The sequence below is a fragment of the Hippoglossus hippoglossus genome, chromosome 17 (genome assembly GCF_009819705.1).
Source record: "Hippoglossus hippoglossus isolate fHipHip1 chromosome 17, fHipHip1.pri, whole genome shotgun sequence".
Taxonomy (NCBI): domain Eukaryota; kingdom Metazoa; phylum Chordata; class Actinopteri; order Pleuronectiformes; family Pleuronectidae; genus Hippoglossus; species Hippoglossus hippoglossus.
Window position 1 is genome coordinate 7,580,899 of NC_047167.1, and position 12,263 is coordinate 7,593,161.

The 12,263-nt window shown below is 41.8% G+C and overlaps 1 protein-coding gene across 6 annotated transcripts in view; it reads right to left on the reverse strand.

Annotated features, from left to right (window-relative positions):
* The window catches only part of tnk2b (tyrosine kinase, non-receptor, 2b), a 54,574-nt gene extending 42,311 nt beyond the window's left edge, over positions 1 to 12,263 (reverse strand). For 3 of the 6 annotated variants that reach the window (XM_034613566.1, XM_034613561.1, XM_034613559.1), the window contains exons 1-2: positions 11,990 to 12,262; positions 5,016 to 5,208 (exon numbers count right to left, since the gene is read on the reverse strand). The gene's annotated coding sequence lies outside the window, so the exon portion shown is untranslated. Of the gene's footprint in view, positions 1 to 5,015; positions 5,209 to 11,989 lie in introns of all 6 variants that reach the window. The other 3 variants (XM_034613567.1, XM_034613565.1, XM_034613563.1) reach the window with 2 other exon arrangements.

The window sequence follows — 12,263 nt, forward strand, 5'->3', positions numbered from 1 at the left end:
TTAATTAGCAAACAATAAAATGATCTTACCAATAAGTGGATAACTATTCTAACCATGTTGTCAACCTGGCTGTGGCTCAGGAGGAGGCAGAGCGGGTCGTCCATTAACTAGAAGGTTGGCAGTTCGAACCCATTCTGTGTGCCAAAGTGTCCTTGGGCAAGATACTGAAGCTCAAATTGCGCCGGACGACTGTGCCAACTTTGCTGTGTGAGAGATAGACAGAGTGCTGCACTGTATGAGCACTGTAAAGAGCTGTGGGTGGTCATCCAGACTAGAAAAGCTCTACATAAATACGGATGATTTATTCAATCATTTGCTTCAAACAGCATCACAACAGACAAACCTGTCAAACACCTTGCAAACTCTTAACTATTTCCCATCTGTAGCACACAAGGGGGACAATTGCATTTCACTAAAAAAGCTCATAGGTTCACAGCCACAGTTCTTAAATGAATTTGTACTTGATTATTGACAGACTGCCTTGATCATTACTCCATCTGACCACATGAGGGCAGCCTGAAGTAATGAGAAGTAAAAGTAACTTAAAAATGTCCATGTTTGTGAGGCAGGTGCAAAGAGACCAGACAGGATTATTAATCATGGATTCAAAACTTAACTTTGCATCTTTAACAGCAACAAGAGCAGCAAAAACACATTTTTAAACTCAACAAATTCAAGGATTTGTCCTGTCGTCATAGTGAGGAAACAATCTGTCAAACAACAGGCCACAAGATAAACAAACGTCTGAAGCAAGCTCCACACAACAATGTGTGTTTGAGATCAGCAGCCGGGGTTGATGGAGTAGAAACCATTGAAACTAAACAGTATGGCACAACATGACTGAAGGCCACAGCTCAAAGTGATGCCAGGTGAGATGTTAATAATTCCCTGTCTGTTGTTTCCAGGCACATAATCTCTTCTATTATTGGAAAAAGCAAACGTGACTCCCTAGGACTGATAATGTCAAGCATGAGTGCATTGTTTTGCGCCGGCTTAATGATTTGTACCTACACACTCGCTTTGCAAAACAGACGTATAAACATAGAAATATCACATCCAGCATCATAATACAAATATTGTACAAGTCAAATTCTGATACAATTACTAATTACATATTCTCATCAAATTGGAGCATTAAAACAAAATCAACTTGCCATTGTAAAAAATCAAGACTTAAAAAGATTTAATTCCTTAAAATAGATAAAGACTTGTTCAGAAGTTCAGGCTCCTTAGTCTGTTCACTTCATCTGCTTGAAAAAGACAAACTTTGACTGAGGTTTTGTCTCTGCATGTAAAAACAAGGACACAGTATGTGTGGGGGCGTGCGAGTATGTGTGTATATGTGTGTGTGGTAGCGTGGCCTCTGCAAGATACACTGAATTATATCATCACTCTGCAAGTGTCAAGTGTCTGGTCAATATGTAAGCTGCTCTTCCGGTCCCCTCTACCCAGGAGTGAGTGACTGAGATAAGAGGGAAAACGACACATTGTACCCTGTGGCCCTCTGTGTGTGTGTGTGTGTGTGTGTGTGTGTGTGTGTGTGTGTGTGTGTGTGAGCGAGAGTGAGAGCGAGAGTGAGAGCAAGAGAGAAATGCACACAGGAAAGCAGTGCAACCATGACACATCTGTCAGTGAGGCTCATCTGCATCGCTACAAAGAAATTCTGGTCTATTGTTACTTTCATATTTTAGTTTATTATAATAATTATATAATAATTGGCTATAATAACAACACTGACTGGGGCAAGAAGCATGAGTTTAGCGTCCTAAAGAAAATTCAATTCAATTTAACTGAGAGTAAAAGTAGCTCAAGGGAACAGGACAGCATAGATCAACTTCCAGTTGATCTAACCCTGTCAGAGTGTCAGTGTAAAACAAATATTTGTTAAGAGTTCATTTTTCTCAGCTTTTAAGTACACAACGTGCTTGAACAGGGAACATTTTTTAATATTCATATTTTCAATATCACAATATTTTCCATATTCATGTGGATATTCAAGGGTGTGTGGCTTTGCTCAAAGCTATGGAGTTGACAGTAAACTAACCGCTCTTTGTTAATCCCAACCCATTTAGAAAAATCCTTGATCCACGATTGACAGTATACAGTAGAAGTATTGGCAGCACACGATGATACACAAAGTCTGGACTAGCTTCTGTTTACAAGGCTAATCACAGGTATATAGTGGTCACTACTCTGCATAACAAACGCATTGGGAGCTCCAGTCTGTGCTCGTGAGTTACCAGTGGGACAAGGTGATCTATTACAGGGTCACTGAATCTGGAAACCTAATGCGTTAACAAACCAGCCCTCATACACCCGGGAGCGAACAGTCTGCAGGAGGTGGTGGTAATGCAAGACATGTGTTTGTTTGCAGGTAAAGAGCCCAAGAAAGTAGTAAAAAGAAAAACAGCAGCTAAAGGTGACAGGAGAGAAGAAGACAGTGAGGTGTGTGACAACTGGTCTGATGGAGGCGTAAGCAGTCTGGAGCAATGGGGGTGAGTATAGTGTGACAGCCGGATGTAAGTTCAGGGTTAAAATAACACACACACACACACACACACACACACACACACACACACACACACACACACACACACACACACACACACACACACACACACACACACACACACACACACACACACACACACACACACACACACACGCACACGCACGCTCCCAGAGGCTCCCTTTCCTCCTCGTTCTCCTCTGTCAGTCCAGCCCCCCCCCCCCCCTCCCAGGCCCTCCAAGCATTTAGAGACACTCTCCACAAAAAGCACAGTCACTGGTCACTGCTGCTATTCTGGGAGCTTCCCAACTCCCTTTTAGTCACTTCTGCTCCATCCTCATACTTTCTCTGTCCAACTTTCTCCCCCCAAACATCACTGTTTATCTAAACTCTGTGGAACAAGTAACTCAATCATGCTGGGAGCATGAAGTATACTTTGTTTAGTTCAAAATGTTTAACTAAGCTGTTTAATCATTATTGCAAAAATATTTACGTCTCAAATCTTCAATGTTGTATTCGTATGTTTCGTTGCCTGTGATTCACTATGGTGCATTTGCTCTCTCATGCTGCATGCAATCAAATGTTGCATAATCTCTGTCGTCAGCATTTTTAATCTTGTTCATAATTTTACTTTTACATAATTCACAAATCAAGTTGAATAAGTATAAACAAGTAAAAGACAGTGGTATTAGAATATACCAGAGGCACCAAATTTGGGCTTGACAGTCTTTTTGTCATGCCCCTGGACCCCCCTAGCTTTGTTTTAAAAATATGCCTGTAGATGTTTGTATTGAGAATGAAGGTATTTCCTCACTGCTTTTACGTTTGAGTGCCCCGTGTTTTTCTGTTCTATGCACTTCAGGATTCTGGCTTTTTACTGGTAAGCACCACCAGGCCTGAGAAACAAATCAAGAGGAAACACTGCTCGAGTACATATTTGAGTGAATAGACTTTTCTTCACACTAAATGTTTCAATCCGACCTTTGTTTTCAGTTGTGCCTATTCTGACCTGATCGTGAAAGCACTGTGTGATAAGCATCTTTAAAACTCCTCCTGCTCCAATTATAGAACCGTTTACGGAGCTAAACGCTGATGGTCGGCCGCTGATAAACAAACAACCTGCCTGGTAGCAACACCTGTTCATTTAGATGGTGTCTCACAAAACAAAAGCATATATAAACTGTCGGTGAGTGCGCCCACGCACACAAAGGCGTGCTCGCACATTTCCTACATTCACAGGCACACATACTGTACTCACTCACTCAGACGGTTCCTCTTGCTTTCTCAGCTCTCAGACACACACTCCATTATCATTTCTCTTTGTAGTGTGGCCTGCAGACACCTGTCAGGGAGTGTCTGGCTTGCCAGCATCCTGTGTGTGGGTCTGTTTGTGTCTGCAGGGGTTCCTGTTGAAGCCTACAGTGTGACTCTCACTTCCTCCTACTCCACCTCATTAGTAAAAAAAATGTGTTGAATGTGTTGTGGGAATAGTAAATAAATAAATCATAACACATCCCTTTTGAATACACACACACACACAAGCCTGATATAGGCTTTTAACCAACATTTTAGTCAACATCCATATTCTGTTTTTAAGTATGTGCAACTATAAAAACAATGTTGTTTTATCCCTTTCCATGGCGCTCTGCCTTTCTGACCTGCACACACACATGTCAAATCAACATGACATCATCCCCGGTGTTTGCTCCTCCACACTTCAAAAGGTGAATAGTTCCCATTCAGACACACTGAGTTGGTCTGTGGCCCTTCCTGCTCTGAGGAAAGCACAGTCGCTGTTTGGCATGACCTCATGTCTGCATAGCTCTCTCTTTACACACACACACACACACACACACACACACACACACACACACACACACACACACACACACACACACACACACACACACACACACACACACACACACACACACACACACACACACACACACACACACACACATAAATGCTTAAACCCAACCTTTACCAAAACACTAAATCCAACTCTCAAGCCTCAAAGAGCAGCACATTATCTACGACATAAGCCCCTATGGTTTGTGTGTATTCAGGTAACGTCGTCACAGGGATATAGAACAATCCAATCCAATCCAACACACACACACACACACACACACACACACACACACACACACACACACACACACACACACACACACACACACACACACACACACACACACACACACACACACACACACACACACACACACTCACACTCTCACACACACACACCATGGCAGCATAGCAAACAGACAGTATGACAGATACACAACCAAGCTCATGTGGGTGTTTAAAGAGTGGGCAGTTTGACAAAAACCCGCACAACACACAGTCACACCCAGCTGCTGTGAACTCACTGTTACAGTGCGGTTGTCTGAAACGCTGAATGTATGTGCATGTACACACACACACACACACACACACACACACACATATACAATACACATTTAACATAATCATCTTGTAATATTTGAGCCATAGAAACCTGCTTCTCTCTCCTGGTCTGAGTCCAGCCTCTGCTCCGATACTGTAGATGCTGCTCTCAGGTTGATGACAGAAGGCCAACCACGAGCAGATGAGACCCAGAGTCCATGGCACTGCAGGATCAGCACACACTTACATGATTTCATCTCCATCCATTGGTCAACACAAACCCAGGTGTGTGCTGCAGGAGAAGCCTGAAACAAACAACAAAACAAACAGAAATGTCGTATTTAAGATTTGAAATTTAGCTACCAGAATTAAAGAAGATCCAAGATCATTTTCTTTCATCCATTAAACACTAAAGGGTTTGCGAAACAATCCTGAAAAAAAAAAAATTGGAAAAGACAAAATAAATAAAGTAGGTTATACTACATTAACATGTACAATGGAGTATTAGGGCCGTATTGAACACAATTTAAATTAATAAAATTGTAGAGATTTCCAGAATAATGTCGTAATATTATGAGAATGAAGTGAAACTTTAACGAGAGAAAAGTCAGAATAAAATTATTTAATGAGAAAGAAAAGTGTAGTATTAGGAGAATAAAGAAGACAAAGAAAACATTTTGGAAATAAGCAGCAAGGAGAACCCAGGCTCGCTTGAGTTCCACTGAATTCATAATCTTGAAGAAAGCCCTTTGAACGATAAGCTCATAGTCGACCACAACCTAACATTTCCTCCTCCATTTCTATGTGATTCTTTCTTCAGAAATGACAGTTTATTGCACAATCTTTTCAAAGATCTGAAACTTGATGGTGCTGATTTGTGAAACTTAAGTACCACTTATGCTCCACCTTGCTCATTATAACCCAAGCGACAGAGGGATCTTCTGATACCCCCCTCTAAAATGACACATGGCCTAAAATAAGGACTTAAATCTCATAAATGTATGACTTTATTTCTTGTAACATTATGACTTTGTTCTCAAAACCTTAGAGGGGGTTTCACTTTAAGTGGCCCATTTTGAGTTTTAAAATAGTTCAACATTCACACATTTTGAGATATCGCACAGAAAAAAAAATTCTCATGAGAAACATAAAGTTCAGTTTAACCTCAACAACTCTTTGTTCAGCTTCCTTCTTATTTCAAGGCAAATGAAACTAAATATCTAGAGCGGCGACGTTCTGCTTCACCACCACCCTCTCAGCAACAGCCTTCCACCCACTCACAAGCACATGACAGAGCGCTGGCAACACCTGAACTAAGTTCACCACAGAGATGAGTAACTCCCCTCTTATAAAAACAACTGCAACACTGAGAAGTTTAAAAATCGTGGTGTCATGATTTTGATATTTTTGATCAATTCATAAATATCTGACAGTAAACATAGTTGAAGAGAACATGAAACTCAGACTCACTGGAACCTGCTGCATCTATAACCCACGTGAAGCTGCCACCGGATGTTAGATGTGAATTAACTTGACATTTTTCCAAACCAGGTCTGGGGGCTGGGGTAAGAATGCCTGAGGCGCCCTAGCTGTGCAGGAGAGGGCAGTATGAATGAATCAATGTGATTCACACAGACACACAGGGACACAGTCCACCCACCACCTAGTAAAGTAGCTGACTGGAGCCTACAGTGTCAGATGAGAAGTTCACAACACGGAGAAAGGCCGAGCTATTCTTCCACCCTGCACACGCTCCACAAACGACTCCTTTGTCTGGGGGATGTAACTGAACAGTGTGACATGACCACGTTGGACAGCAACACGGTAATCATACACAAACTGATGAGCGGTAAACAAATACACCCACTAAACAGTGACAGCTTTTAAGTGTGACAAAAAATCCCCGGGCATGTCATTCATTTATCGACCTGCACCACTCAGAGGCTAAAACCAGTGAGCAACATCTTTTTCTATTGACAACCGTCTGTAACATGAGGGTGACATCACACGACCCCGGTGGATTTGACAGTTTTGTTATGCAACGGTCCACCAGTGGGCAGGACGGGGAGGGGAAGGCAGTCCATGGCTGCAGACCCCACCCTGGCACATAAAGACAAACAAACACCACCCTGTCCCTAGAGAGTGTAAGAAAGGCCAAAAATAAACTGCTGCTCACACAGCGGAGCTCAGAGGCCACTTGAGTAAAACCCTTCAAGATCAGCTCTCATGCTGAAGTGAGTCCAGCGGATCAACACTGACAACAAGAGAGCACTGTTGACTGTCTCTTTATTATAACTGGTGCAGTGCCCATTGTAAACCTGCCTGTTCTGAATGGGCTGTTCTCTCCTTCTGTGTTGATGCTCTAGAGCTACTTCAGAATGATTCCTTGTCATTAGTGAGTCCTCCTCAAGCAGATCTACAATATAATGCCACTTTTTTTATTGTTTGTGTGCTGGACATTGTGTGCAGAGCTTTTTATAAACAGTGGTGGCAGAGCGAAGTTAGAAAACGTCCTACTTGGTTTATCTGCAGTGAAGATTTTACAGTCCATGTTTTTCATAAAATGAAGCTGAATTTCCTTTTCTTTCTAAATAAAAGCTCTGTAATTCAGCTCAGCATTAGGTTTTGCAGCAACAAAACCTACATTGCGCTTTTACTTTGAAGACAAACTGCCAACCAGAAGTGATTCTACGAATGCTGTTGCCATAATGGAGGTCCCTCTGTGTCTGTGTCAGGAATAAATGTTCAAAATGATCTGGCGGTGATTTTGACCCAGTTGCCGACCACTGCTGTCGTTTATCCGAGGACACAGAAGAAGACATGTTCAACTCAGCCCTCAGACTGAAGGCACACGGCCCCGCCCACCTCTGACTGTTACAGAGCACTGACGCCTGTTATTATTACTGAAATTACCAAATTGCAGCACAGCACTTCCCACTTCCCAGAGCAGTTTAAAATAGATGTGCCAAGTAGGAAGTCCATACGATGAATGGTTGTGAGATATGCGTTCCACATGCACTGTCCACAGAAAAGCCTTTCATGCATGCTGCCCTATCAACATGGGACCACTCACAGAGGAAAAGTGTGTATAAGGCAAAATATAACAGAAACATATTAGGTACTTGTGACGATATAGCTTAACCATAGAATGAAAATGAATAGATTCAGTACCAAAACTAATCTAGTTTTAATGAGGTTTATATGGACACTGAATGATATCCAATAATCACGCTATTGTGGAGATGAGGGAGGAACTGACAGGTCAGGACGACTTTATACTCAGCAGGGGACAAAGGAAAGCTGCTCTCAGTGGGTCATGCGATACAGCAGAGGACAGCTACACTTTCTCTACAGGGGAGAAGACAATATGAAGAGGAGAGGGGAGTGAAACACAATCTTCTCTAACAAAAGGACACAGGAAATCCACTTCTCTCCCTGCTGTGTCACACACATTCACACACAAACATTATGTATGAGCAATACAGCAGCAGAGAGAAAGAGGATATTGCACACAGTGTTTAGTGTTTCATTTGGTGCAACACTACTACAGGCTGTAACGTCCTGTTAGAGAACTGGTACTTCCCATATTTAGCGATATTCCTGTCCTGCTAACTGCTCGCTGGGCCTCGGGCCAGTGTTGACAAACAGTTTCCTCTTAAATACATCTTACGCGTCCACCTGTCATCATACAAGTGTTTTAATGCCAACATATGTCGGGTTCCTTTCATCCTCAAAGACCATTTTAATACAATACATCACTCTGAAGAATCACCAGAAGTGATAATCGTATAGATTAGTTACAACTCCCTTATTTCCACTTTTGTGGTATAACATCAGCAAAATATTCTACAGTTGAGTCTGTGGCAAAAAGATGCTCAACAACTTTATTCTCTTTCCAAAACATTTTTGCTTCATGTCTGCCTCAAACAAATAAATCTACCAACATCTGATCTGGGTCATCTTAAAGATAATGGGCACATGAGGCCAGCTGCACCTCAACTGTGTAAGCTGTCATTTTTGTCCCTGTTTTATTCCAGGACAAATCTGTAAATTAAAGCTCCTCAAATAGTATCAAGGGGATGGAATCTGGTCATAGTCTGCACCCAAATAAAATCAGGAATATAATATTATAATAATATATTTTGGTATAGAAATCTAGCCAGTAAATACCAGCTGAAAATAGTGACCCATGAACCCCACCATCACTACCCCGCTGTTTGGTTACGGTTCCATAAAAAACCTGTTAGAGATTTTGGTTATCATTATGCATTAAGGCGATGGTTAGAATAATTTCCGAACCAAAACATCGTCATTTACAGTCAAAGGTTCAATGTTTTACTCAAGCAAACGTTAACAGTAGAGGATATATAAACCCTCATGAGCAATAGACACACTAACAGAGTCTTACTTTACAGGAAGGTGGGAGATGATGCAGTTTCTCAACCAGGATACGGTGTTTCTCAAGAGTGAAATGATCCCACAGAGCCAAGCTGTTCATTTATGTGAGCATTTCCACTTTCACCATAGAACAGCGGGACACACTAACCAGTGGAAGCAAGAATTTGAGAACTACCTCTACAAACACAGAGGGATCCTACTGAAACATTTAGCAGCTACTGCCTATGAAAAGTGAGAAGAAATACCATTCATACTCTTCACTACTGACTGAAATACAACACACAACCCATAATATTAAAGACCAAGATCACACATCCTGGACCATTGGCAGATTTAGCACCTGTTGCATTAGACTCGACACTGAGATAGAAACCAAAAACACATGAGATAACCTGAGCAAAGAGAAGACACCTCAAAAATATGTTGATGCTCGATTAGATTCATTTGTCATTAGGGTTTGAATACAACGTCTTAAGAATCATTGCCAAATTTCTTTTTAATTTATATATCTGCTAATATCAGTATCAGAAATGTTTCTTCCCCGATATCGACCCTAAAGTTACATACTGGTCTCTAATAATAAGACTTTGTTCTCAAATTCAGTCCCATGGAAATCAAGTAGGTTTTTCTACGAAGCAAAGTCAAATTTCTGCCTGTGCCAAAACTCAAGTAATCTTCCGACACAGGTATGGAAATGTTTCAAACACTGTTTTAAACGTTAAAATGAGTCTCTCCAGGGTCATGTTGTACTAATGGACTAGATATTGAGGTGATGACAATTTTTTGTGTCTTTCCTCTGTTAAACGAAACGAGATGAGAGCTGCGGTACCAACATCTTTAAATTTCAAACTCTCAAAAGCACCTTTGCTTTCACGTTTGAACACCACCAGTGCCTGTTACAGCACCAGACCCCAAAGTGTGCTGTGAAACAGAGATCCTGTGGTATGACACCCTAAATGTCTATTGACTGTCGGCTCCAGGCTCATTTGAGATGTATGTTAGATGAGAAATGATGCTTAATATTAACATGAACATTAAAATCAACAAGCAAACAATCACAAAGACCCTGACCCCATGTGGTGTTGCCTGACTTATCCCCAGTCTACTGTACGAGAGTCACCTGGACTTTACACTGTTGGAAGACAGTGGGTCAATTGGATTTTATAGTCAACACTGGAAACATTACAGGTAGTTGCACCAATAAAATGTCATTTATCTGCAAATGGCTTACATAATGCTACACATAAAACTATGAGCATGATAAATAGTGCTGCCATTAAGAAACTTTAAGCATAATGAAAGTGTGAGAGAGAGAGAGAGAGAGAGAGAGAGAGAGAGAGAGAGAGAGAGAGAGAGAGAGAGATTCATATTTAGTCAAACATATTTTCTGTTCTTGGAGATCTGACTTCTTAGATGAGATTTTGTTATACAAGAAGGAGCAAACGTTTAAAATATAAAGCATCACTGCTGCTTGCGGATCTTATTAAACTAATTCAATTTGTTGCAAAAAGTCCCCAGACAAACAAGCGTCCCCGTGATGAGGATCATCCCTCACTACTTATAAGACACACATGTGGTGTATGTATTCATAGTTATTCCCCATCTGTCTCCATTATGGCTTTACTGGTAATGTGTGCTTCAAGGGCTGGGCAATATGGCCAAAAATGATATCAAGATAAAAATGTTCACATCAGTCGAAATCAGTAATATGATACGTCACATTATTATTTATTTTAAGTTGTAAGACTGAGTGAAGTTTGTAGTTTTAAACTCTTCTGTATGAGCAGAGAATGACAAACATTTGCTATAAACAACAAAACATTTTACAAATCTGTGGTGGATCAATTATGTGTTATACCTCCTCACTGTGCGTACACTATGCATTAACATAACAATATATATTAGACCTTTCTTATATTGCTATTGATATTAATTATATAACGATAATGATTAGTAGAGGAGGCGCATGTCAGTTTGTCTGTTAGTTAGCAGGATAACAGAAAAACTACTGGACAGAATACCACAAAATTGATTTTCACCAGGAACTATATGTATTTAGACAGAAATTAACCAAATACAATTTGAAAACTATTTCTAGTGAATGCTCACAGGCATTTACCTGTCAACCAGGAGCGTTGTAGGAGTAAACTATTATTACTATCTAATTAAATTAAGTTTGACATGTTTAAATAGCCTTGTTTTCTCAGGATGCTGGGGGGGGGGGGGGGGGCGACATATTGACGAGCCGCCACTGGCTAGTTTGTTAAAAAAAAATAGACAGGGGCACTTCAGGGGCCAATCCCATTTCAGCTGGGGCCAGTGCCCCCCTGGCACCGCCCCTGCTGGAGTCATCAAGTACAACACCTGAAACCACAGCAGCTCACCATCATGTCCCCGAGGATTCACACCGGATCTCTCCCGCGAATGTCCCCACGCATCAACCCTGAGACACTTCAGGCGTTTTGCCACCTGCAGCCACACACAAGTGCTACACGCCGTCCATCTCAGGTGTGTGCAGCTCGCACCATTAGTACCTGGGGTTGTGTAACTGCAGTGTTTCACAACATAGACAGTGACAGCTCCCACCTGCGGGTTCTGAGAATCCACTGGGTGATAATGACAGAAGCTGGAGCAACTGAAGCCCCCCCCAGTGTTTTGCCTCTTTGTGTGTCAGTGAGTGTCTCTTACCTGTCAGCCTCAGAGATTCCGCCTCAGAGACTCAGCCTCAGAGACTCAGCCTCAGAGACTCAGCCTGTCACTTGCTGTCACCTCCTGTTCCGGTGCGTCTCCGGCTACACGCTCAGCCGCTCGGACATGTCCGACCACGTGAAGGCTCCCGGCGGCCGAGGCATGAGTGAAGCCGGATCAAAGTTAGTTGAATGGTTCACTGTGTCACCAGCCCCGTCCACACACACACTGATCCACACTGATACACAGACAGACACACACACACACACACACA